The following is a 26,957-nucleotide window of genomic DNA, read 5'->3' on the forward strand; positions in this document are numbered from 1 at the left end:
AGAACTATATTGTTGTTAGGGTAATTTATTTGCTAATGAGATTGAGGCAAAAACTATTTAAAAATAAATAAGATGTACGTTAAAAGTGTAATGAAAAATCCAGACTCCTTTGTTTTACAAATTCTGCCAGACAGGCCATATCTCACCCAAGATATATATTTATTAAAATATGTGTTCATCTTTCTATAATCCAGCAGCTGTCAGAAGGTGTCATAGACACCTTCTCTAGCGTCCATCTCAGTGTCCTTTTGGCGGCACCCTAAACTCTATATTTTCTTCACTTTCTGAACTTTTTTATTTCAAATCGTCTCTCTCCATCCCTTCTCCTCAGTTTTTCCCTTTTGCTTCTTTTTCCAAATTTCTTACTACAAATGAGTATTTAATGTGAAATCTCTTTCTCTAAAAATATGAGTTATGTAAATCTAATGGAACAAATAAATTTGCACCAGACTAAAGACCAGAGAGAGCAAAGAACTATCCACAGAAGAATCTGGCAAGGGAGGCCCAGACAGTCCCTCCCTCAAGAAAAGCCAATGCATCTCCTCAGAAACTATTTCAGTCACCATGTGTTCTCTAAATAGCCTTCTGAAGAATTTCCCAAGGAGATTTCTTCCCAGGGCACTTGGGAAAGGTTCCTTGCATTAGGGTGGGCTTTGGGGAAGGAGTGGATAAAAGAGACCATTAGGTCAGGTTACTAAAGATAGCCTGCCATACACTTTAATCTTGAAAGAAAAAAAAATCATAATGAAACAGTGGAAAGCTTTCTGAATAACAGTAGGAAGTTTTCAAATTCAAGTCTGGCTATCCCATTGCCAGAGCATATTTACATCAGATTATATGAAGTTATAAATAGCCTACCTTCTAATGTTTTCATTCCTGAAACTATTTCCCAAAATAGTGCCCTCTTGAAATTTGTAACCTTTCCTATTACATGAATCGAGGAGTAAAAAGCAAATTATTATCATTTTCGTAGCTCTTAGGTATATTCAGTGTAGAAAGCCATTTGTCAGTTTCATTTGCCCAAGTATTTTAAATTGATGAGTCGTTTTTAGAGGAAAGCAATAGAATCTAAGTTTAGTCTCCATTTGTGCTCTTTGCCAGTTTCCAGCAGAGCTGGCTGAGAGAAAGCTGAAGGGCACTGATTTAAAATCAGAGTGAATAGGTTAAGTGATTGCACTTTCTTAACAGAGTGTTCACCAAAAACACACTTTTAATTTCTTATATTTATCATTTCCTTAACAAATATAGACTTAATTGTGCCTGGTTATTTACTTTATTGAAATGTATTTAAAGTTCACATTTTTAAATGAAGTATTTCTGTGTGGTAATATCAGCTAAACCTAATTTCTAGATAATTTCATCCTTTAATTTTTATTTTGCTTTTATTGTATCTCTGGTCACAGAGGTACCATTAGACGCTGCAGTTTTTTATTGTTTTGTTTTGTGTGCATATGTTCAAAAATGTTAAATACTTTTATATTAGGTAATTGCTATCTTCGTATCTGTCTGCTGATTTCTGAACATACATAAACATAGCTTCTTCCCATTGAACACACTTTCCAATGAAATATTTTAAGATTATAATTTATTCCTTTACTCCAACAAATGGTCATATTATTATATGTTTTCTGGAGGCAAGGAGAAATCATGTCTTTCTCCACACACGTCCACAACAACATCGTGACTGGCTCATTTTTGCTTCTCTTTTATGGTAGTTTGCATCTAAGGAAAATTTAAGGGAAGATGAATCCTAGATTTTTACCCATTGATTAGATGTTACTGAGAAAATTTTTTCTGGGATTTTAAAATAAAGTTTTATATTCTTAAGTCATGGTCCAAAATACAATTCCTTTCTATAATCTCTTGCCTGTATATGCTAGGAAGCCATTTTATTATACCTTACATCTATTTGATTAAATTAATTTTTGTGTTTCATGAAAATATCATAGCTTTAAACAATGTTGAATGATTTGTAACACCTTTATACTAAGATAAGGGAAGTCTACCACTGAAAATCATATATTTTACTCCTTTCCTTTTAGTAGCTCAGAAAAAAAATGTTTTCTCTTGATATTACTTAAGATTTGATGAATATTAGTGTATCTCTGGAATTTGTTTATTTGATAAATTTTAATTACTGATACCACTATCATTTCAGCCTCCACCATAAGCTAATATTGTAAAAAGAGAGAATTAATCAAGATGTAAGACCTAAAGAGATCTTAAGTTTTGCAAATTCCATGTTAAGATAATCAGATAATACAGATTTTTAATAGCTGCTATCAACCTATATTTATTGCAATTTATTCTAAGATCAGAAATCATGACTCAAAGTGTTAATAATTACTACCTTAAGGCATTGCCATTATACTAAATACATAAATGAAAGCCATGGAACTTTAATACTAATTCTATACAATTCTATATCAAATGAATGTAATCAGGTGAAAATCAATTTAAAAACAAATATAATTAAAATGACTACATGGGAGGATATGTACGACAAATATGACAAACAAAGAGTTAAAATCCTATGATACAAAGAACTCATTGATTAATATGAAAAATACACTCTGGAAAAATAGGCAATTCATACTAATTGTGTGTACACGTATGTTGTGTGCGAACACATAAAAGTAGAAAAACATAAACGAGAATCTGCAGAATACTCCCTAGGGAGAGAGAAAGAGAAAAAGAAGAATAGAAGATATTTCAAACATACCTATCATGATCTATTTCAAAAATAAATTGATAAATGAATTAATATTGTCAAATTGATAACATTTGTCAAACTTTGCTGATGGGTTCAGGGGAGCTTATTTTCCATATCTTCCTTATGCTCCTTACCTTTAAAATAATTTATAATTTGAAAATAACCATCATATAATTCACACAATAAATTATTAAAAAGTCAAATAATTAGTCAAATAATCATTAATGTTTTTTTCAACATGATAAATAATTAAAAATGCAATTAAAGGAATGATAAAAAGGCAAAAAGTTATCAGAGATTTAAAATGTAGGGTAGTCAATGTTAACATGGGAAGAATGACAGAGTCAAATTCATACAATGCTGTGGGAGTGTAAATTGGTGTAACCTTTATGAAAATCCATTTGGCAGTAGGTATAAAGAGCATGAAAATGTTCAGCTCATTTTGATCCAGTAATACCATTTCTGGGAATCTAGCCTAAAGACAAAAGACAAATGTGAAAATATATATAGGCACAAATATGTTGATCATTTCTTCATTTATCTATTTAATGAATATTTATAGAGCCCCTACTAAGTGTATTAGCTGCTGAGTCTATAATAGGCATCAAGACAGACAAGGTCTCCGTTCAGTTTTTCCATTGAAGCATTTTTCTAATAACAAGAAATTGAATACAATTTAACTTTCCAGCAACAGGGGAGTTATTTTATATACATAGATAGATATAGATATAGATATAGATATAGATATAGATATAGATATAGATATAGATATAGATATAGATATAGATATAGATATAGATATAGATATCAATGTAAAATTATAATTTTTGATAGTAAATAATCACATTTATTGAGTAGTTGCCATGGGCTAAGACCTATTTTAATTATTGTTACATACATGTATCATTTCATTTAATCCTCACAAAACTCCCATGATGTAGTATATTTATTTCCTATTGCTATAACTACCATAACTTTTAGTGGTTTAAAGCAATACAAGTTTCTTTTCTTAACAGTTCTGGAGGTGAGAAGTCAAAATGGGTCTTACTCAGCTAAACTCAAGGTATTGGCAGGGCTATGTCCTTCTGGTGGCTTTACAGGATAATTTATTTTCTTCCCTTTTCTGGATTATTTCTAGCCTCAGATTGTGGCACTTTCTCCATCTTCAAAGCCAGAAAGGTCAGGCTGAATCCTTCTCACATGGCCACATCTCCAAGCTTTCTCATGCCTTTTCCACTTGTAAAAATTCTTGTGCTTACATTGGGTACACCTGCATAATTCAGGATAACCCCACTCCGATTTCATACTCTGCTAGGTGACTGCCAAACTTAATTCCATCTTCAGTCTAAATGCCTCTTTTCCATGAAACATAACATAGTCACAGGTTCTAGGGATTAGGACATGGACCTTGTTGGAAGGCTGTACTACAGATAGGTTCTATTTTTTATCATTCTTTTTAGGAAAAAAATAGAGGAAAGAGATGTTCATTATTTAGTCCAAAGGTCATACACTTAAAAGTGAGAAGTCTGGTATTCAAACCTGGCTAAGCAAACCAAAACCTGGTCCTTCATCAGTATGCTATATTTCGTAATCACCATGTTCCCAATGTTAAATCTTCTATAATAAAATGAAGTGTTTCAGAGTAAAGATCTGTTAAATGTTAATAGCATTTACCTCTCAGTTTTGAACATATGCATAATTTTTATTCTTCTTTATATGTTTTTGTCATTTTCACATTTTCTTTGATGATTATAGTTATGTACTATTATATTATCAACTTGATTAAGCTGAGAACTATGTTTTCCAGAAGCCCCTTCCCTGGGTGGTCTGTGTTATTAGCCACAGACAATTGGAGACAGATATAGAGCTGCAGGTGGTTTCCCATTTTTCCTTTCTCTTCCCATCCCTGAGGCCAGCTCTCCTTCCTGTCTGACACATCTATTGGCACTAGGCTCACCACCAGGTATTTTACTGTGCACTCACAGAGACAATAGTCATGAACAGCCAATAACCTTGCATGGGTTTCTACACCGGCCTCCTTTTGTGACTCCATTTCTGCAGCTGATAGGCATAGCGTCTAGATTTCCATGTAAGAGCCAACTCATTGACCTCTCTGAGGGATGGCTAGTTAGTTTTCTCTGGAATTATGACTCCTTTTTTGTTTGTTTGTTTTTACATTTCTAGCTTCTCTCCCAATTGTGGGAGTCCTAACTCCTGTAATACATTTCTTTTTCCTACTACATACACATAGTGCTTCTGCATCTCTGAGTGAATACTGACTGATAAAACTATTGGATCCAGAATTTAGTTGATTTTCATAAAAGAATCAAAATGTGAGGCATTCACCTTGGTGGAAAGAGGCTGCAAGGGCATGTGAGTGGTCAGTGAAGACTTAAAGGACAACCCAGAAATTATCACTGGAGGCTGGAGGAAAGGGAGCTCAGGTTACCTACTGACAGAAATATGAGCCTTACCTGTGGTAACATGTAAATGAGAAAGGTTATCTAAGAAACTCATTGATGTGGCTAAGGAGAAGGTTGAAAGTGCTCGCTGGCTGCTTCTAACTACATGTGGCAAAATATGAGAAAAGAGATGAACTTATGGACGAAGTGTTTACTTTTTAAGCGGATTTTAGAGGGACTCTAGAGTTAGGTTAGATAAAGGAAAGTTGACCCATATAGAATAAGGTTCACAAGGTAAGAAATGGCCTCAGGGTAATTATCAATCCAGCCACCTGCTAATAAAATACCGTCTCAGTTTAAAGATGGAGTCAGGAGGGCAGCTTGAACCCTTTATTGAGACTGGAAATCAATTTAGTGATATTCCTCATGGACTCTCTCCACTAGACAAAAACAAGAACAACAAAGCTGTAAGCTTACGTCTTAGACCCTTTTTCCTAGAGGGTTTTTGTGGATTTTAAAGGGTATTCTACCACAGCACCCTGACTCTCAGCCCAAAACAAAGAACCACCTGTTTCAAAGAGGTTTGTGATATGCTTTTGTCTAATAAACATAAATAATATTCCTGAGAAAGCCACAGTGTTTTTAGGACAATTTGTGGAAGCACTGAAATCTATATTAAATGAAAGAGGGTCAGTTCAAAAGTAAAATAGAGTCCCAATCTCTGTACAGGCAGAAAGCAGGCTAAAAAAGTTAAACAGCTGCCAACATGGGCCATTTCCTATGGAAAAGGAAGGATCCTTAAGAGTGTGGAGCCAATAAGCTGGGCAGTGGAGTTTAAAACCATAGAAAACAGCTCCAAGAAAGCATGGCTGGACTCCAGTTAGGAAACTGGCAATGCTGTCCTGGCTGGATTTCAGAAGCTTTGGACTAGTGACTACTACTTTCCCCTCTTCTCCCCTTTTGAATGGGAATGCCCACTGAAGTTCTCTTGCTACCATACATCCCCTCAGACCATCTTGCTATGAGTACATTCAAGTTAGCTACATAGGCTGAGTGGAAAGGAAGTGGACCGGTGAGCCCCCTAGCCATGCCAGGCATCGCAACCAGAACCTTCAAGAACAATGTGGAGAAGAACCAAAGAATCCTTCTAAGACAGGCAGAACAGAGGCCCCTGGCAAGCCATCCTAGCCACCCCTGTTGAGACACCCCAGTTGAGATACAGATATCACGTAGAAAAGATAAGCCATCTTTGCTATGCCCTCCTTGGATTCATGACTGACCAAATCATGAATACAATAAAATTGTTGTTGTTTTATACTGTTAAGTTTTGGGATGGAATAAACATGTGATTATATGATACATAATTGAAACAAATATGCACTAATCTTCTAATTCATATAAATAAATAAAACAAATATTGTCAATGTCCCTTTTTTCCCTTTGGACAATTTAGTAATTTTTTTAAATTTTGTAATGTTTATTTATTTTTGAAAGAGAGACAGTGTGTGAGTGGGGGAGAGACAGAGAGAGAGGGAGACACAGAATCCGAAGCAGGCTCTAGGCTCTGAGCTGTCAGCACAGAGCCCAACATGGGACTCGAACCCACGAACCGCAAGATCATGACCTGAGCCAAAGTCAGACACTTAATCGACTGAGCCAACCAGGCACCCCTAATTTAGTAATTTAAACTTAAAAACTTAGAGAATTATACATCTTAATGTTACTAATCAAAGGGTGTCAGTTGGTCTTTAATTCAAAGGCTGCCTCTCCCTATACATTTCTAAGTGGCCTGAAGTTGGAAGTTGCCTTCGCCTCTTCTTTTTCCCCATAACTCTTCACTGTTTGTGCCATTCATCTGGCATTCCCTCTAAACTGCCTTGTGAGATGGGTATAAGAGGTATCATTACAAAGGATAAGGTACTAAGGCATGTATTTTAGCAGATACAAAGGTATATAAGGTGGTGTTCTTACCCTCACAGAACTCAGTCTTACAAGCTACTCACACGATTTGTATAAGGGAATACATGACTTTGATACAGGAATGACAAAACTTTGTTCCATAAAGAAATTCAGAATATTAGGAGGGTTTAAAGGGGAGAGCCCATTTACTAGAGGATATAGATAAGTGTAAATTTAGAGGATATAGTGGAGCTAAAAATGAGATCATGGAGGCTTCCGGCCTATTCATCTGTGGATTCCTCAAGGACCTGTTAGAATTTTGAATTTATAGAAGCTCAATAATTGTTGAATTCATTATTGGGCAAATTCTATAATGTTAGAAGAGAATCATTTGAGGGGTCCTTGGGTGGTTCAGTCAATTGAGTGTCTGACTCTTCATTTTGGCTCAGATCATGATCCCAGGGTCATGTGATCGATCCCCACATCAGGCTCCACACTGGGCATGGAGTCTGCTTAAGATCATCTCTCTCTCCCTCTGCTTCTCTCCCCTGCTCGCTGTCTCTCTCACTGTCTCGCTTGCTCTGTAAAATAAAAAAAAAAGAAAAGAATCATTTGATTATCTTGTGTTCTAGGATAATAATTTTGACAGTAGGAGTTTTTGGGTTTTTGCTTTTTGTGAAGTTTTTTGCTACTGATTTCCATGAGATGCAGAGAAGTTTACATACAAAGCCCTTGTGACAGTTTTAGATAAAGTCACTGTAAAAGTGTAAGTCATTAGATAAAAGAGGGTAGAATTTACTGATATTTCCCATGCAACAATATTTTTGCCATGTACCTAGAGTAACAAGGTTAGATGACTTCAACATGAAAGTCCATGCAGTTTGTTCAAGATATTTTGAAAAGTTCTCTATTTTCTCATCATGTTATAAATTGTAATGTTTATAACCATCAGGTAAATGAAAACAGAAGAGAAAGAAAATTTAATTCGGAATAGAGCTATAAAAACAAAAGAATAGAATAAGGTCCTTTGTGTCACTGAGATAAATTGTTACATCCTCTTATGTTCTACATCATGGACTTCTAACACGTTCACAACTTGTATGTGTCATATGGGCATAAGCTATTTCTCATCCTCCTACTCAGACTTCCTTCCTAATAGCAAGTTGTTCCAAAATATCTTGTCAGCAAGACTTTGCTGCTGCTTGAAGACAAACTTGATTCTGAAACCCTTTGCTCTTTGCAAAAGAAAGAAAAATAATGTTGTTTTATTTCCAGTGTCAGAATATAAACCAGTATCATAGATAATTTCAGCATTTTATGAGTGCTTAAATTAAATGCATGTAAAACACAATGGCCTATTCTTGATAATATTTGAATTGTAAAATGGATTCTGCATAGATATGAAACATTCCTCAAATTCTTGATTTTCTTTACTGTTTTTAGATTCTTTTCCTTTTTTACAATCTGTATGTTTCTAGTTAAGCAAAACTATTGATAATTATGATGTCTTTGACACAATGTAGAGAAAAACCTCAAGGTACCTTAATATAATTACATAAATCATAGATTGTTTAAAAAAATAATTCATCAACCCTAGCCCCAATTCATGTGAAAATTGCAAAAGGCTATGATAAAACCTCAGCCCAGAAATTGAACATGCCTCATCCTGGCCATTGCTTAGGCTTCAGAGATCTCCATAACCCTACCCTCAAACTTCTAGAGTGGAGACAATGTCCCCACCAAGTCAGCCCTCACTGCCTACAGTTTAGTGTTGGACCCCAGTGTCTAGCTCAGAAACATGAGCAAGGAGTAAAGTTTGGGACCAAAAAACCATTCACTCGGTGCTGACTGATGCCCACATTCAACAGTTGCAGTGCTGGAGCTGGAATTTCCACTGAAAGGATGTCAACTAGCTGGGAATAGGACACACTTTTGTGGTGGTCATAAAATATCCCTAACCCATAAAGAAATGGTCATCAAGGGACAGTAAACATATTCATTGATTCATTTATTTGTCTAATCATTCATATACACACATATCTGTTTTTTTAATACTTGTAGGTACTTTTATGTTGGTGAATCAAAAAGAAGTCAGTGGAGGGGCACCTCGGTGGCCCAGTCAGTTAAGCATCTGACTCTTGTTTCAGCTCAGGTCATGATCTCACAGTTAGTGAGATAGAGCCCAGCGTCGGGCTCTGTGCTGACAGCATGGAGCCTGCTTGGAATTCTCTCTCCCTCTCTCTCTGCTCCTCCCCCACTTGTCCTCTGTCTCACTCCCTGTCCCTCAAAATAAATAAATACACATTGTTTTAAAAAGTCAGTGGAAATGTTATTGAAGATGAAGGTCAATTGAGCAAGGTTCTGGAATTGGTGCTAAGTGTGCAAGTAAAAGTGTAATATTGGAAAGGGTGAGACTATCTCTTGCCTGAGGTAACAGAGAAGAAGATCTAGATGAGTTAAAAAGAAATTCTGGAGTAGAGAGAGTAAAGTTGAAGGAACTCTGATCAGAGTTCTGATCTGATCTCAATAAAGAGGTGATTCTGATTGTAGTACAAAAGGAAGGAAGAGCATGCCTTTGGGGCTTGAGGAGATTGGAAAGCACTGAAACATTAGAAATACTAGGATATTGACAGGGTGACAAGAAGGATTCATATGAAGTCAAATCACGGGTTTTATGAGCTATAGGTTCTGCCGAAGTGGGTCAGGATAGATAGGTATATCATAAACATAGTCAATTTTAGATTCATGACAGTCTTGATCAGGAGCTTGAAAGTCAAGTTGGAGAAAACGGTCAGTAGAATTATGTTCAAGACCAAGGAGGTAGAAATATTAGCATGGTATAAGATAATGGGAAATATCTAAAGTACAAAAGATTGAGGAGACCATTTTAAGATTCGGGGCATTTCATGATCAGAAACAAACAATAACTTGCATAGTTTATAATTTTTTTCAGATTTGTCTTCCAGAATTTTTTCATTGCTGAGCCTCAGCTCCTCTCTGATATAAACTCCTTATGTGATCTCCATCAAATGCGTAAGCTTCAAGCTAGTCCTGACCTAAACTTTGATCTATGCCCTGTCCCTGCAATTCAATTCTTAGGCCTTTATCTCATTCCTGACATACGACTGAGTCCACTTGTAACTGATCACTACCTAAATCAGGTCTCACCTAAGTAGAAGGTGAATGATAGGGACAGAATGAGCTGTAGGCTCAGAGATTAGACATGATTATCAGTAAGGAGATGATAGAAATGAAGTAAGGCATTAGACTGGATTAAAAAAAAGATGTAGATTACCTGTTACACACACTGTTATTAAAGAAAATCCTGATAATACTGTAAGTTCAATTTATTTTAGAAAAAATGGAACACATATAGACATTAAAAATTTGTGTATTGGGGCGCCTGGGTGGCTCAGTCGGTTGGGTGGCTGACTTCGGCTCAGGTCATGATCTCGCGGTCTGTGAGTTCGAGCCCCGCGTCGGGCTCTGTGCTGACAGCTCGGAGCCTGGAGCCTGTTTCAGATTCTGTGTCTCCCTCTCTCTGACCCTCCCCCGTTCATGCTCTGTCTCTCTCTGTCTCACAAATAAATAAACGTTAAAAAAAATTTTTTTTAAATAAAAATTTGTGTATTAAAATAGTCAAGTAAATATATATCTGGGAATCTAGCAAGTTATTAATAGCATGACATGTGATTGGGTCTTGAGTGCAATAGGATGACAACTGAAACTATAAGACAAATGATGGACAAAATAAGAGGCTCAGAAATGATTTAGAATAGTAGTATAGAATTTGAAAGATTTTTTGAAGAAGATTTGCAACTCCCTAGGAATTGTTTCGTGAGGGGTCATTAAGAAAATGATCACATCAAAGGTAAAGCCAAGTGTCTATAAAAGGAAGAATATGGGAATGTGTTTGATGGTGTAGAAAAATGAATTGACAAGATTGGGAAAAGATGAGAGTAAAGGAACAGTTGAGGTTGAAGTGTGTCAAAGGAATAGGGTGTGACTTAGATGGGAATCTACATATCATTTGGTAAAGCAGAGAATGTTTGACTTTCACCTTTGGTGATCACTGGGAATAAGGAACTGACAGATATTGGATTTGAGGAATAAACTAGAAGGTCATAGTAAAAAAGAAAAACAGGATATGTAATCTTTGCTGTTGGCAGAATTTGTAGTTTTTAAAACCACAGAGGCCTGACTGGGGACTAGGATGCTGGTGTGATCTTGAAAACTTGCTTCCTCTGCTTGGTTCTGTTGCTGATAACAGCTTCATGTTGGAAGAGCGGTTGTTGGAGGACTGCCCCTCAGCACATTTGCCTCCTACATGCTGAGCTCTGATATGAAGAGAGAGGATGTTACATGCAAGAGATCTAGGCCACCTTGCTCAGGAATTATGTTAAAATGAATCAGCTATGTGAAGTTAAATAGATTGGCACTTTATTGGTGAAGTGAAGATTTGCAAACTATAGCGTTATATCAAGTTGTAGAAATCAGGGCCCGAAATAGTCAGGACAGTATTGCACAATTGCTGACTCAAGAGGGCCTCAATTATTTCCTTCCACTAAACAGCAAAAGCAGCAACTAGTTTTCATCCTTAAACCAAAACATGCATTAGAGGAATGCCTTTCATACTGACCAGTCTGCTCTTCTTTTACAGTATCACTTTATGGTATAATTTGAAGAGCTCTAGATAAGAGGATAAGAGTGTTCATGCCCTTAAGTTACTAAATTATTTTTCCATATCATAGTGATGTCAGAAGTGGGATGATCCCCATAACTCTGTGAGGATCGACATGATCATATTTCCATGTTATAAAGATGGTTTTGACACTAAAATGGAGGGTAGATTGGTAGAGGTTCCAGGAAGAACATATTGGAAATAAATCAAGAAACTGCTGTTAAAATCTGGTGAGAACTGATGATCTATTGACAAACAGAATATGACTAATTAGATATGAAGCAAAGGATGAAGTACAGAGAGAAAAGTAACTAGGATGAAAGCAAGATCTCTGGTTTGTGTAGAGATGCCCTTTCTGAGATAGGGAACATAAATAAGGTTAGCATGTGTGAAAGCAAAGATCCAAATTCAGTTTTAGGCATGTTGACTTCAGATATTCAATTTTAGATATGTTGGAGACATCCAGCAGGCAGCAAGATAAATAGTTCAATAGATAGGTAGTTAGGTAGACAGATAGATATGTAGACATAGGTAGGTAGATACTGAATATTAAAAATATATATTGAAATATATATTGAAATATATTCAGTATTCAGTATCTACCTACCTATGTCTACATATCTATCTGAATATTGACTATATTTCAATATATTTATATATTGAATATATATTGACATTTATTTATAAATATATATTCAATATATAAATACTCAATATTCAGTATAAATATCAATATATAAATATCAATACAAATATTTCAGTATTCAATATCTACCTACCTATGTCTACATATCTATTATCTATCTATGTATCCATCTATCTATGAGCTCAGAGTATACAGAGTTGGTAAAGTCGTGGGTCACCCAGCGAGCAAATAGAGAAATATTCCAGACAACATATTTTAATTTTAACATGTTTGAAATTCCTCATAGTTGTTTGTGCATTTAATGCTTACCACAGAAAAAGGAGCAGTGTATCCCTGTGTGTATAGTGTGTACATGTGTACATGCAAATGAGAGTGTGGAACAAAAAGTACCATGTGTATATATGTATAGATACTTTGTATATAGGTATCCATCACATTCTTGTGAATAAATATGTATGAGGAAATACTAAAATTTTGTTCTTAAGGGCTAAGAGGAACACTAGTTTTTGGATGATGAGGAAGGAAATGTTTGTTATGTGGGTATGATTACTTTGCTTATAGTTCTGCTTCTACTGTGGTATAAAGTTAAACTTAAAGCCACTCAAGGAAGTTCACGAATATTCCATTCAATAATTTAAAGGTTAGAAAGCATGCTTTTCCAGGGAAAGACCTTCTCCACCACAAAAAACTCTTAAAGAGTCAACTGTAAATTCTTGTTTGTGTGTGTGTGTGTGTGTGTGTGTGTGTGTGTGCACACGCTCACATGTACACCACATACACACAGGCACACAGAATTTTTTAACCCATGGAAGGAAAAAAATTTTTGAGCATGATGATCATAGTGAAGCACTTAAACCAAAAGAACTATAAGCAAAAACTAAATTAAATCAGTTATGACTAAATAATTAACTTAAAACTTAGTAGTGTTTCTCCTACAGTAATACAGATTTGAACATTTTGATCAATTCTGCATAAGCTTAATGTGTCAATTCTTAATACACTGGATAACTTAGTATTGAAAATTATGTTGAAAATGACTATCATTTCTTGTTCTCCTTATTTGTATCTATGATTCTTATTATTCTTGACATTTACACTAAACTCACATTTTTATAGATCTATCATCTTCTTCATAAGCCCACACCATTTAATGAATTTTGTGCTTGAAGTTGCCTAAAAACTATTCAGAATTCTTCTATAAAGAAATAGACTTCCCTAATGTCCCTACATTGAATATATAAATAATAGAAGAATTTTAGGGTAGAGGTTCAATATATGAGATTCATATTTGTCTCTTTCTTCTGAGTTTGTAATTCCTTGAGAACTGACAAATGGAGCACAAAATGTTAATTTTATTATGGATAAAGTTTATCAGAGAGAATGAATTTTGATCTGTGACCAAATGAGTTAGCTAAATTAATTTATCAGATTTGAATGGATAAGAACAGATGCCCCCAGAGAGATAGAGGCTGCTCTTAAGAGCTTAACTGTAGTGTAGAAAGTAGAAACAAATGCATGTGTCAGAAGGGTATGGCTCTGCAAAAGTACAAAAAGTACATTCAACTTTTCTTTTAAACTCATCCCTCATGTAAGTGACTCCAGTCAGTGAAGGAAGGAAAAAGGAAGGAGGGAGAAAAATTAAAAGCATTCCTCTTACACTTTTCCTTTCTGGGAAAGTGGAGAAGTAATTTGCTTTCCTCTGTGAAAACATGAACAGTTTAAAATGCATCTCTATTTCACAGGTAATAAACAACAAGGACACATCTATTACTCAATGCATATAAAGTTCCTTTTATTAAGCCAGATGATAGAAATCAGTGTAATGTTAGGGAGACTCAAGTCAGTTCTATACTTTGATGTTCCATTGCAGTTTCTTTTCATTGTTTTAGGTAGTTTAAATTAGTGATTCTCATCTCATTTTTTAAAATGTTTTAAGTATTTTTATGTGCCCATTATAATCTTAATAAGTATTTAAATTTTTTTTAACATTTATTCATTTTTGAGAGAGACAGAGCACCAGGAGGAGAGGGGCAGAGAGAGAGGGAAAGACAGAATCCGAAGCAGGCTCCAGGCTCTGAGCTGTCAGCACAGAGACCAACCAATAAAGGGCTTGAACTCATGAAACGTGAGATCATAACCTGAGCCAAAGTCAGATGCTTAACCGACTGAGACACCCAGGTGCTCCGATAATCTTAATAAGTATTTTAATGGACACTTAATCAAATTTCATTTTTTATATATTTATATTATTTAATGCAATTACAAAATGTTCTGCTTTTAACCTATCTGCCCTTGCTTTACTCTGTTTTAGAGAGTCACTACAGATAGCTTTAAATGCATTTTTAGGGAAAATTAATTGATATATAACATTATCTCAGTTTTGGTTGTACAATATAATAGTTTAATATATAATATATATTATATAACATGATATATATGTTGTATAGTATATGTCAATTATATATTTATATGTAATATATATTATGAAATGAGTACCACAATAAGTTTAATTAACATCCATCATGACATATTTATAATTTTTTTTCTGTAATGAGAATCTTTAAGATTTACTATCCTAGCATCATTAAAGTATATTATTAACTGCAGTGACCATGCTGTATATTACATCCCCAGGACCTCTTTACCTTATAACTGGAAGTTTATACCTTTGACCACCTTCACACACTGTGCCCACCCCTTCACCCCCTGTCTCTGGCGGTGACCATTCTGTTCTACCTGTCTTTCTGTCTCAATTTCACATGGCATAATGCCCTTGAGATTCATTCATGTTATTATAAATGGCAGGATTTCCTTCTTTTTTATGGCGGAATCTTATTTATATAAATATATTCACCCATTCATCTGTTGATGGACACTTAGGTTGTTACCATGTCTTGGCTATTATAAATACTACTGCAGAAAACATGGGGGTACAAATATCTTTTTCAGTTAGTGATACCATTTTCTTCAGATAAATACCCAGAAATGGAATTGCTGGATCAAATGGTAATTCATTTTTCATTTTTTGAAGAACCTCCATACTATTTTCCATAGTGACTACACCAAGTTACATTCCCATCAACACTGAAAAAGGATTCCCCTTTCTATACATCCTTGCCAACATCTTTTTTGTCTTTTTTAATAATAGTCATTCTAACAGGTATGAGGTGATATCTCATTGTGGTTTTGATTTACATTTCCCTGATGATTAGTGATGTTAAACACCTTTTCATGTACCTGTTGGCCATTTGTGTACCCTTTGGAAGTGTCTATTCAGATCATTTTCCCATTTTCAAATTGGATTGTTTGAGCTTTTTTCAACAATCTGTTTAAGTTGTATGAATTCTTTATATATTTTGGATATTAATCCCTTTATGATTTGCAAATATTTTTTCCCATTCAATAGGTCGCCTTTCCAATTTGCTGATGGTCCTTTGCTGTACAGAAGATTTTTAGTTTGATATAGTCACAGTTTTATTTTTTCCTTTTGTTGACTATGTTTTTGTGGTTAAATACAAAAAAAAATTGCCAAAACCATCGTTAAGGAGCTTACCCTATATGTTTTTTTCTAGGAGTATTATGGATTCAGGTTTTATATTGACATCTTTAGTCCATTTTGAGTTGATTTTTGTATATGGTGTAAGATAGTGATCCAGTTTCATTGTTGTACATGTGGCTGTCCAATTTTCCCAACACCATTTGTTGAAGAGACTCCTTTCCTCATTGCATGTTCTTGGTGCCTGTGTCAAATGTATTTTTGTAAGATCTTTATCAAAGAGAGTTGACACTCTGATTAATGATCACCAGAATGGTAACTTTTTTTGTAAGGATGAAAGATTATTAACAGGGTAGTATTTGAAAGGAAGAGACAAAAGAATTGCATAGGAAGATGGTTAACTTTGAAGTAGATGATTAAAAACTCTTTTTTGTAGGGGCGCCTCAGTGGCTCAGTAAATTAAGCGTCAGGTTCTTAATTTTGGCTCAGGTCATGACCTCATGGGTTTGTGAGATTGAGCTCCACACTGACAATGCAGAGCCTGCTTGGGATTCTTTCCCCCTCTCTCTCTGCTCCTCCCCTGATCATGCTTTCTCTCTTTCAAATAAATAGATAAACATAAAAAAAAAAAAACAACCCTCTTTCTTGTGAAAAAAATCTGTATATTTAAAGACATAAAAATAAGCAATGTAATCATATTTATCTCAGTTTCTAATCAGGGGCGCCTGGGTGGCTTAGTTGGTTAAGCATCTGACTTCACCTCAGGTCACCATCTCAGGGTTCATGGCTTCAAGCCCCACGATGGGCTCTGTGCTGACAGCTCAGAGTCTGGAGCTTGCTTCAGATTCTGTGTCTCCCTCTCTCTCTGCCCCTCCCCCACTTGTACTCTGTGTCTCTGTCTCTCTCTCTGTCTCTCAAAAATAAATAAACATTAAAAAAATTAAAGAAATTCTAGTCAGTAAATTAAAGGTAGATATTGTACTATGTAAAGTATCTAACAGCTCATTCCTTCTGTTAATGTTACTAGATTTAATATTACTACAATTATGTGAAACTTGAAACTACCCCAAAGGGAAAAAAATGCCATGAAAATCTTAGTTTTATGATTGAATCACACAATTAACATATAAATTTATGATGTTAAAAGGTAGTATTGTTATGGATCAGTGATTCGGCCTTATTAACATTTCTATTGAAATTAAAAACTTTCATAAATTTGCTTTAGTTTTTCTATCACTACAATTTGCATAGAAATTTAGGTGAATCTAGTGATGATCACAGATTTCATGAAAGACCTTCAGGTTTCATGAAAGTAGAGATGACATCTGATCACTTTTGTTTACCAACTGTATTCTTTATGCTGAACACACAGTAAGAAAAGTTTTGTTGAATACATGAATAGATTAAGAAACTGGAGGTAGCTGAGACCATAGAAAATAGCCTCAATCTTCTTGGAAGGTCTTGTTAATTTGTAATGGGGCTGAATATTTCTATCTTTTTTTTAATGGAAATACACAAGTCTCTTTAATAAATGTATTATGTCTAAAGAAGACACATTTTTACGATACATTTGAAAGCAACTTTATTCCTAAATAGCAGAAATTTGGCTTTAACATATGAAATGGTGTCTTAGAAAGTTTTCTCATTCATTATTCCTAGAGGATATTTTAAATAGATTAAGGAGTGTGGTGATAACAGTTATTAAGCTTGGAACAAATGAACTGTTGACCCGCTTTTGTGGGGAACAGAAATTTTCATGTGTACTTTAATTTGTCTAGATTGTCAGTGAACAATAAAAGAAAAAGAACAAGAAAAGCAATACTGTCTTCTCCCAGCTCTGAGTCTGGGAACAGATAAAATAATTATTTAATATAAATTGGGGGATTTCCTACCTTTTAAGGTAGAAAAGATGTTGGAAGTGTAAGCATAATGACCACTGGGTAATTTGCAGTTTAAAGCATTTCAGAAAGTGAGACAAATTATGTGCCAAAATAGAAATAAGATTCAAATCTCAGCTTATTTGCTTTTTAGCAATGTAGTTTTACAGTCTCTCTGTATCTTAGTTATATCATTTATAAAATGAGGACGAGAATAGTCCTATTTCATGAGGGCTATTGTGGGGATTCAGTAAATAAATCATTTAAATAAAATCCTTTAAATAAGTGACTAGTGCTATGCCTGGCATGGGGTAGATACCCAATAAGTATTGACACCTCTTTCCCCTCCGAAATGTGGGGAAATTTTGGAAGAAACCAGCTTAAATTATCCCACTAAAAACATGAAGCCAAACAATCTTAGAAAAGTTTTATAATATTTAGCATCTTTTAGTAAGATGCTAAAGCAGTTGTATGAAAGTTTTTAATTTAAATAAACATGTTAATAAGGCCAATGTACTGATTCATAATAATATTGCCTTTTTAGCATCTACTGAGATATGTTTGAAAAAAGAGAGAGATCCAGAATTTCCTACAGATAACTTTGTCTACCCAAGCCTCATAGTAAGGATTTGGTGTGGACTGGATAGGGAAAAAACCATCACTGAAAATCTCTGCCAAGAGACCCTCTGAGCATAGGGGCCAGATCCTTGTTCTAACAAGGTCCCTAGGTGATCGTTATGTATACTAAGGTTTGAGATGCACTGGTCCCCAGAATAATAATTTTCCTGAGCCCTGAAATAGCTTTTTCTTAATTTATTTTTATTTTTATTTTTTATGACAGCTACTTAGCAGGTTGAGCTTAATCACTGAAAAAGCAGCATACTCTTCTCTCTTTTTTTTCCTTAGGGCAAATGGTATGATGATACATAACAGACAAGTGGAAAGAGTTGTTTTCAGTGCTTGGATCATTGTAAACCTCATCCTACCTTTTTTTTTTTTTTTTTTTTCTCATCTACTCAGAGTGGTCGGTCCCCTTATGCAGCTGAGCGGTAAGGTTTAGGGAGAACTGAACTGAATCCCAACATGGATTCTCAGCATAAGCTGGAAACTCACTCTAGGCTGGGTTTACATCAAAATGAACTAGAGTTAAAGACAGTCATTGATGGGGCGCCTGGGTGGCTTAGTCAGTTAAGCGGCTGACTTTGGCTCAGGTCACGATCTCACACTCCGTGAGTTTGAGCCCCGCGTCGGGCTCTGTGCTGACAGCTCAGGGCCTGGAGCCTGTTTCAGATTCTGTGTCTCCCTCTCTCTCTGCCCCTCCCCTGTTCATGCTCTGTCTCTCTCTGTCTCAAAAATAAGTAAACGTTAAAAAAAAAAAAAGAAGACAGAGTCGTCGAGATTAATATGAGCTGAGGATTTTTGCCTCGTCTTCATTCCTAATAAGAAGGTACCTTTCTTACATAATTGATGGATAGGCTTCATGACTTGCAGACTTCTATTTTTTAACTGTTGGTTTAGCTGTTACTATTTTACCAATTCCCAGATCCATTCTCATGCCATTAATAATGCCAGAGAGCAGCTGTGTTAAAGCTGAGGCTGTCTCCTGACTTTACTAGCCTTTGAGGTCACCAACTATAAGTAGTTCAAAGGGATTCTGCTCCCTTCAAGGTCTGATGTTTCTCCCACCTGTTATGCTCTTAGGGCAGCTCCCATCTTCATTTACTAATATAATCCTTGTGCATTTATTCCTCTGGTTGTTCTTCTATTTTTCCAATGAATATTGTCATTCTCTTATCTTTGTAATATTCATCTATCTTAACCTCTATTACTAAAATGTCTTTCCAGGATCACATCGCACACTCCTAATTTTTAGGATTCTCATGTAATGGTTCAACCAATAAGCTGCTCCTGCCTTGTAAAAATCAGCTTTGGAGGCTTCCTCTTGAGTTTATCTGTTCCTTCTTCAGCTGTTCTGGTATATTTCAGCCTATTGATAAGTTCTCCATTGGCAATATGTTAAGATTTTCAAGTTATGTCCCTTATGAGAGAAGACATAAAAAGAAAGCTAGGAACAGTATGAACACACAAGTACAAACAAGTAAGTGCTTTTGATATTGCATCAAATATGGTACCAAATGCCCTGATCTGGTGTTCATGAGTTTGATATCAATTCTGACATTTTGATGTTCTAAATCAAAGATGTGGCTAAGATCACAGTTACTATGGAGACCTCAAAAAGAATGGCTGACCTTTAATGAGTTCTTTGTATCATCAATGAAAGATACATGAAAAAGAAAGGTATTTAAGATGCCCAATATTTCATTGAGAATTTCTTTTTACTAAGATTTTGTGAGGTCCAGGTTTATATTCTTTTGTGCCTGATATGAATAGTTCCTTATTATTAATATTAAATACCATTTAGTATTAAAGAATTCCTAATATAACTTTTGTTTGTTTCCCAAGCTTTCCAGGGTTTTATTATTTGGTTATGCATTTGAAACAATTTGTAAAAGTAATCATCAGTCATTGATGTCAGAGGCATAGAAAAACAGCTATTTTTGTTTACCTAACCAGCCCAATTTAGGCTTTGTAGCATTTTAAACTAGGGAGAAATGTTACTCACTGTAAGTTGGGCTTAAACCAGGAGAGCACTGCCATTAGCTATTGCCTCTTACAAGCTATGAATGCCTGTCTTAGAAGAGAGACACATAAGTTAGGAGCACAGACTCAAAAGGATCAAATGGAAAGCTCAGAGAATAAGTAGTACAATCTGTAAGTAAAGTTCCAGCACTCTTCCTTTGCTCATTCAGAAATGGATGTTTCTGACTCATTCACCTTATCTGAATGGGGACTTCCTACTTTAATATATACAATCTTTGATGAGAAAGATGGTTCTTCCTAACCATTAAGCTTTCAGGAAAAAAAAAAATCTTCCTACAGAAATATACCTGCCATCTTTTTCTTTTTCTTTTCCTTTTCCCCACTGTGCCCAGAGGCCTTGATGAATATATACAATACACACACACAATAGTATGAATGCTTTTTTAAATGTTTATTTATTTATTTGAGACAGAGAGAGAGACATATACACACAGCATGAGCAGGGGAGGGGCAGAGAGAGAGGGAGAGAGAATCCCAAGCAGGCCTCTTGCTGTCATTGCAGATAGCACTGATGCAGACTCTTTCCATGAACTGTGAGATCATGACCTGAGCTGAAATCAAGAGTTGTATGCTCAATTAACTGAGCCACCCAGGCACCCTTATATTTGTTTTCTGTTGATGTATAACAAATTACTACAAACTTAGCACCTTAAACAGTACATATTTATCATCCCACAGTTTCTGTGGGACAGGATTTTGGGCATGGATTAGTTTGCTTTTCTTCTCTGGCTCCCATTGGACTTCACTTCAGATGTCAGCAGGGCTGGGTTCTCATCTGGAAGGTCGTCTTGGGATGAATCTACTTCCAAGCTCATTCAAGCTTAGACAGAATTCATTTAGTTGTGGCTATATGACCAAGGCCTGTAGGTCCTGTAGGCTCTCTCAACTTCTTCCTACCTGGGCCTCTCCATAAATGGCTCACACTGTCACAGTTTGCTTCATTTAGGCAGACAGAAGAGTGAGAGTGGAACATTTTGGAATTCTCTAGGCTCTGGTGTTAAAAAAAAAAATGAGAGCTGATCTTTTGCTAACAGGCCACATCAAGGAGCAAGAGCTTTATTTGGGGTTTTGCTGCAGCCAGTCTAAAACCAGGAATTGTAAAGATTCCTGTGCAGTACATTTCTCTGCACCACTTGCCTATGTATTCTGGAACTCACAGAAGAATTGGCATAATTAATCATACATCAATTTCAGTTCATGGGCTTATATTTATTAATCCTTTACTTCCTAAACTTCCTGGTATTTCCAACTTGTGACATCTGTAAAGATACATACCAGCCCTCTTCTCTATTCCTCTACTACTTAACTTCCATCCTCACCCCCCAGGTAATTTCATTCATTTCTGTGACCTCAGAGCCAATCTATTATGCCAGTGATTCCTAAAACCATCTATGTAAAGCCCAGACTTCTCTTTCCATATGAAGTCCTACATCAAAATTGACCTCCAACATTTTACTAAGATGTACTTCAGGTAGCTGAATCTAAATAGTCCAAAACTTAATTCATCACATTCTTTCCCCTCTCTCACTCACACCTCCCAGTTCTGATCCTCTTCCTCTCACTAAAAAACAATACCATCCACTCAGTGGCTCACTTCACCAGCATGGGACTCCTTTGCTCTTTTCTCTTCCTTACCGTTTTCAAATTAACAAATACTGGCATTTCAACCTGAGCTTCATTTAAAATGTTAATGATGAATGTTGCATATTTTCAGCACAGATATATAAAGTAGAATCATAAAATTAAACCCATAAACCCATCACTCAAATTAAATAATAAAGTCACTGTTAGTTTGTGTTGAATTTCACTTTGTGTTTGTCTGTAGAGCATCCTAGTTCTCCCCCAGAGTTAGTTACTATTCTAAAGGCTCTGTTCATCATTGTCTTCTTCTATGTATCCCCCAACAACATGTTTAACAATGCCTGGTTTTGAATTCTATAAAAATGGTCTTCTAATGTATGCTTTCACCAACTTGCTTTTTTCACTTAACACTATGACTTGAGATTTGTCCATCTTATCGCGTGTAGAAGTAGTTAACTTGAAATTTGTGAAGTATAACAGTATAACATTTTATAAATATATAACAGCTTAATAGTGGTCATTTGTGTTTTAATTTGTCCTTTATTATAATGCTCCTATGAAATTGTACATACTCTCCATTCACATGACATGAACAAGTGTCTTAATTTATGGATTGTAGTACATGCATATTTCCAACTTTACAAGTTAATGCTAAGTTATTTTCCAGGGTATAGATTAAAAATTTAAACTCCTGCTTGCAGTGTTTAGAGTTCTTATTGTACATATCCTGACCAACATTTGCTTTTTCAAGACATTTATTTTTATTAATATGGTAGGTGTGCTGTGGTTTAATTTTAATTTCTCTGAAATTTAGTGTAGGTGGATATATTTTTATTTATTGTTGGCAATTTGTTTTCTGTGAAATAAATGTGTACATATTTTTGTCCATTTTTCTTTCTTTTTTTAAGTTTATTTATTTTGAGTGAGAGAGAGCGAGCAAGCGGGGGAGGGCCTGAGAAAGAGGGAGAGAGAATCCCAAGCATCCGATGTAAGGCTCAATCTCATAAACTGTGAGATCATGACCAGAGCCAAAATCAAGAGTAGGACACTTTACCGACTGAACTACCCAGGTGTCTCTGTCCATTTTGTCATTAGGTTGTTTGCCATTTCTTAGTGAATGTTATAGTGAAGTCCCATATATATGTGGATTAACATTATTTTCCAGTTATGAATGTGCAAATCTTATTCCACCAAATAGTGGCTCTTTCTTACATATTTGTAATCAACAGAAGAGTTCTTTCTTTTGATCAGTTGTTAATTTTAACGTAAATTAGGTAGTCCTTATTTTTTTTATATTAAGTGATTTTGTGTCTCATTTAAGAAATTAATTTACACCCCCAAAATCAGAGATATCCTATAATTTGTTGTAAAATTTTAAAATATTTCTTCAACGTTTAAGATTTTAGCCCATCTGGGATTGAATTTTGTGTATGGTGTGATGTAAGAGGCAATTTTTTTTTTTTTACAATTAGAAACTGATTATTCAGTTATCATTGACTGCACAATGTGTCAGTTTCCCCATTTTGAGTCATGTTTTTATAATACGTTGGTGGGTCTACTCCTTGGCTGTCTTTTGCTGGTATATTTTCTAAGCTTGCGCCAAAATCATACCATGAAATCTGTGGCTTTAGTGTAAGTCTGGATATCCAAATAGAGCAAGTCCACCATTCTTGTTTTGCTTCAAGAATGTCCTTTTTTTTTCTGTTTCCTGTATGTATGTATATGTAAATGTATGTGTGTGTGTGTGTGTGTGTGTATATATATATATATATATATATATATATATATATATATTTTAATTGTCATACCCTATCAAAAATCATGTTGAGTTTTCATTAAATTTGTGTTGTAAGTATAAATATGTTTGTATAGAATGGACAATTTCACATTATTGAATCTCCATACTGAACATGGAATACTTATATATAATAAGTTGCTAAACTCTTTAATTCTAATAATTGGCCTTTTGAGCTTTTCATGTGGATAATCATGTCATTTGCTATTTATGACAGTTTTATTTCTTCCTTTCTAATACCTAAGACTTATTTATTTTTCTTGCTTTACAGACAGCTTCAGGACATCTAAGATAAGGTAAGAGGAAGTAGTGATAATTTACCTCTATCTTATCTTTTTTCTTACAGTTTAACTTACAGGTTTGTTAATACAGTCACTTAATTTATATTTCATTAATTTCTGATACTTCCTTTTTGTACTTTTCAGTTTTTTAAGCATTTTCTAACTTCTTAAGTTGAATAAGTAATTAATTTTCAAAGTTTTAAATTCTGAGATCAATATAAAAGGCTATAGATTTCCTTTTGACAGTTTTTTTGGTTGCATCCCATAAGATTTGCAATATTAGTAATAATACTAATTAGGTCTAAATATTTTCTAATTTCTGTTAAAAAATTTGCTTTGACCCATGAGTTGTTTATGCAATGTATGATTTAAAAATTTTTAACATATTTTTGGGTTTGATTTACAAATGTACTAAATTTTAGCAATTTAGACATGAAATAATTTAGAATTAAGCAGTTTTTATCAGTGTATATTGACTCTGCATTTTTCAAGACTTTATGAAGCAACATGTTCAATGTATTCTTTAAATGGTAAGTTTATCACAGAAGTTGGGTACACAGTTCTTAACATTTGTTTTACACATACGTGTTATTTGTTAAACAAAACCTAGTTTAATAGTGTTGTTAAAAGCTTTTATACCATTACTGATTATTTCATCTTGGTATAATAGTTGTAAACAGTGTTGAAATATCTCATTTTGATGTCAAATTTTCACTTCATGTATTTTGAAGCTATATTATTATTTAGAAGTTTAAAATTATTGCATCTTCCTGATGAATTGAAGAATTTATTATTATATTATTACCTTTTTCATTTCTAGCAATGGGATTTTTGCCTTAAAAATCCATCTATGATAATAATATTGCACAGTATTTTTTCTAGATTATCCTTTTTCTTGAAGTAGCTCTTTATGAATCCAAGTTCCACGTGGAGGTTGGTGAGGGGTGGATATATAGAGCAAGGCTTTGTCTTTTGTCTCCCACATGTGTCAGCAATTAAAATCTAAGCTCTAGGTTACTCAAGATCAGTAGACACACCCGGGGCAGCATTTAACCTTCACTGCTTACTAACTTCAATGGATTCATGTCCATACTTCATTTCTGATCCCAGAGCATTTGCATTTTCCTTTCCTACTGGAAAACTAATTTAATAAATATTAAAGAAAAATATATACATACACACACACACACTGTATACCTACAGAAACACATATACAATTATTGAGGTATGTTGATTAAGAGTTTTAGCCATCATCTGTCATACTGCCAGAAATGGATGTCCTGCATTTCAGTATCTTTTAAATACATTCAATTCTCACCATCTATGCTGCCACAAATCTCATTTAGGTCCCCACTTGTTTTTCTGCCTTTTTTCCCTTCCAATAATTTCTCCTACAGCCTGAGTCTATTTTCTGAAACACACATACGTTGGTGTCACTCCCTCTTGTTCTTAGCATTAAGGACTGGATTATTTAGTATGGCCATATGCTCTTGATGACTTAAACTGCTTATATCTCCATATTCCTGCCTCACATGAATGGCCACCCAACTCCAAAATATCTGATTCTGCTACAGAAATTACTATCTGCCTTTGTGGAGCAATTTTTTGCTCTATAAACATTATCTTAGCTGATTCTTACAAAAATATTATTATCCCCATTTTACAGGGAGAAATAGAAATGGCAAGTGACTTAACCAAAGTTACTATTAATTGGAGGAATTGAGATTTCAACTTATATCTAGCTGAGTTTAAAGTTGCTTATACTAATTTCTGATCCTCCTATAGTTCCTTTTCTGTTTTGGGGCCTTTGTTCCTCTTCCTGGAACACATCTTGTGCTTCCTTCACCATCATGCCTTTTTTAATCCTTCAGGTCTTCCTTGATCAAGTGCCCTTTTTAATGTGCCTTTTTATTCTGTCATTAACATCTCAGTTTCTTTCCTCTTCTGCATTTCCCTTTAGACCCCAGGCTGTGTGACAGCAGAGACTAAATCTACCTTCTCCCATTGACATCTTTAGGACCTTGACATATATTTTCTAAAAAATTTCTCATATACTAGTTCCAAAAGCTTTGATGTAAATTAAGAAAAGGGATTTTGTTTTGTGATAAATCAAAGCATGGGAATTTTTTTCTTTTTTTCTTTCTTTTTTTTTGATCACGTTAAATTTTAATACAACCTTTTACTTTCTTTTGTTTAAAAATAACCATATTTTTATGTAGTTATTAGTAATCTGTCCTCAGACATTCTGCCAAAGTGGTAAAGCATTATAATCAAATATAGCAATTAAAATATTTCTTTTTTTTTAAATTCAGGAGAACCATTCACTAATTCCCAGGTCAAGGAAAATACCATTTTTATTTACTGTTTTTAGTGTAAAGCTGCTTCCCCTGCTTGAGATTTTATAAATATAAAATTGTAAGCTACATATTAAGAGCCCAAATGATGTATAAGCCCATACAGTGGTTGTTTAATTGCATGTTGGACAATATTTGCAATATTTTAAGAGAATGAATTTCATAAAATGAAATTCTAAGCATTATATTCTATTTCTGTTACACTGTTGCTTGACTAACAATTCAGATAAATGTGGTTAGTACATTCTTGCCACTTTTATAGAAAAACATGTATTTTCATCAGAAAAAACTAAAAATATTTGTGAGTCTCCTTTAGGCATTAATACTTCATTTGCCTTTTATTTTTGAAATTTTTGTCAGACTAAACATTTCTTTCCATATGAAATATGTAATACTAGATGGAATTTACCTTTAGAATTCAAGAAATTATTTTTTTAAGTAGAGCCAGTTAAACTGGTATGACCAATTGGTAAATTTATTTTTTATTTTCATTGTTTTTCTTCTTAGTGAAGTTAAGGATATATATTTTTTCAGACCCACCAATTCACTTCTAATTATATACCATAGAAAA

The 26,957-nt window shown here is 34.6% G+C and overlaps 1 long non-coding RNA gene across 3 annotated transcripts in view; it reads left to right on the forward strand.

Annotated features, from left to right (window-relative positions):
* Positions 1 to 26,957, forward strand: part of LOC132681189 (uncharacterized) — a 176,951-nt gene that overhangs the window by 23,521 nt on the left and 126,473 nt on the right. For 2 of the 3 annotated variants that reach the window (XR_013556103.1, XR_013556104.1), the window contains exons 3-4: positions 9,968 to 10,047; positions 24,023 to 24,047. This is a non-coding gene — a long non-coding RNA (uncharacterized LOC132681189). The remainder of the gene's footprint in view (positions 1 to 9,967; positions 10,048 to 24,022; positions 24,048 to 26,957) is intronic. The other variant, XR_009610926.2, reaches the window with a different exon arrangement.

The sequence above is a fragment of the Panthera onca genome, chromosome A1, assembly GCF_046562875.1.
Source record: "Panthera onca isolate mPanOnc1 chromosome A1, mPanOnc1 haplotype 2, whole genome shotgun sequence".
Taxonomy (NCBI): domain Eukaryota; kingdom Metazoa; phylum Chordata; class Mammalia; order Carnivora; family Felidae; genus Panthera; species Panthera onca.